Source organism: Lynx canadensis, chromosome C1 (assembly GCF_007474595.2).
Source record: "Lynx canadensis isolate LIC74 chromosome C1, mLynCan4.pri.v2, whole genome shotgun sequence".
NCBI lineage: Eukaryota > Metazoa > Chordata > Mammalia > Carnivora > Felidae > Lynx > Lynx canadensis.
In genome coordinates, this window is record NC_044310.1 from 188,564,123 (window position 1) to 188,566,241 (window position 2,119).

General features: G+C 37.1%; 1 pseudogene; it reads right to left on the reverse strand.

Moving 5' to 3' along the window:
• Window positions 1-895: 895 nt before the first annotated feature.
• On the reverse strand, window positions 896-2,119 carry LOC115519690 (annotated as a pseudogene).

Below are 2,119 nucleotides of genomic sequence, written 5' to 3' on the forward strand. Positions count from 1 at the left end.
AAATTTAGAGGAGAATTTTCTGAGGAGTCAATCTTTTACTTAAGCAGTCTCTTTTCAGAATTCTTTTTTTTCTGGACACTCAAATTCTGACATTCCTTCAAGGTATAGCTCAAGTACCACTTTCTTCCTTAAGCATAGTAATCATTTGGTAATATCTCCCTGCAACTCTCCGCACTGAATGTACCTTTACCTCTTTAAGAATTCTCTTCATTCTATTTATATTCTGTTCTTTATCTTATGTTTCAGATCTGCCTCTTCAGTCCTGAGTAATAAAGACGTTGTTAGAGGTATACTCAAGTAGAAAATACATGGGTGTTAAATTCAGATATAGCTAATTGGTGTGTAATTTTGCATTTCCCTCTTGCTAGCTAGCTGTGTGACCTTGTGCCAGTTAAACTTCTATACCACAATTATCTGTAAAATGAAGAGAATTCCATCTGTTTTGCAATGTTAATTTGATAGTTAGAGATAAAATATGTAAAGCATATGGTACTATGTACATAGTAGGTGCTCAACAAATTATTATGCATAGTTGATTTTTAATCCCCATTCAAGTGGTAGCCACCAATAGGCATCCCTGTTGAGTTAATTTGCACTTTTTTTGTGGGGGGGTCATTTCAATACTTACAAAAAGTAAAACAAGATTATATCAGATAGGCTGTGTACAGTAGCTGTGGCTTACAAAACATACCAGTAATTTTTACCTGGTGAGTATAAAGAGAACCAAGGGTGTACACAGGGCATCACCACATTAAAGGACAAAAAAATTCACATTTTCTACATTGGAAAAAAAAAGCACAGATCTCCAAATGTCTCTGAAGACCGAAAAAGTCAAAGTTTTCTGAAGGGTGGAAAAGAAGAAATCTGAAACGAAACTCTAAATGTAAAAAGATTTTTACTTCACAAGACCAATTTTCTTGGCTTCTGTTTCATATATATCAACAATCTCCACATTTTGACTATAAAAACTTCTGCTTTTTCATCAAGTACCATGGCAACACCATCTAAAATGCCCTGAGGTGAATTATGAACCATAACCTTAGAACAAACAAAATAAGCTATTGTAGCTTCTTCTTCACCTATGTATTTTATAATTTTCTTATTAATCCATGGTCTAATCCATCGTTCCATCAATATAGAATCCACAATAGACCAGTCCAGGGGATAAGCAAAGAGCTCAGGTTTGGCCATAGGGATTTTCTCAATGAGACCTTAATGTGTTTGAGCTTTTCTTCAGTGTTTACAGTGCCTTTGGCAGCATTTTTATCATCTTCACCATAATCCATCTTCCATTTTTATCATCTTCACCAAAAGTTTCCTTTTTAGGGATACATCATCACTGTCTTCATCCTCAAATTTGTTAAAGACACTATCTATGGGGAGTTTCTTTCTCTTCACAGAATTAGGTTGACCAGGACTATTGGAAACACCCAGTTTAAGACTTAGCTCTATTTTTGGCCCATGTTCCTCAAGTTGCTGTTGATCTGGTGAATTTTCATGAGGAATAACAGTACCACAAGGAGACTCCTCCCCAACAGTGTTGGGGGTTGCATTGCCACTGGCAGAGGAAACAGATGGAGCAGAACTAATGGGCCTCAGAGTTGGTTTGAGACAGGGCTTTTGCTCTGACTCTTCTTCCTCTTCCATTGGTTCCTCCCATTTTTCTTCTTTTTCTTGTTTTCTTCTTCCTCTTGCTCTGATTCTGGTTCTTGTTTTATCTGTGATTGTCTGCACAATTCAGCCTCTTGTTCCATCATCTGGATCCCGGTGCCCTTCAGCCAGAAAGGCACTGCCTGATTTCCTCTAGCTCTTCCTTCTCTTTTTCTGTCCCGTTCATCTGCTTCCATTTCCTTTTGCCTACCAGGCAACCTTCTCTGAAGACCACTTCCTCTGTAATATTTGGGATCGTCTCTATCATCATCATAATCTTCTAAGAATTCTTTTAGTCATTTAGCTTCTTTTGCCATTTATCTTCTTCTTTCTTCTCTTTCAGCCTCTTTCTCATACTCCTGGGTTTTCTTCTGTTCTCAGATTTCCCAATTCTTAAGGTACTCTTGGTAAGCAGCTTCTTTCTCTTAGAGTTTTCTTTCAAGTTTTCTTTGTTCATAAGCATCTTCTT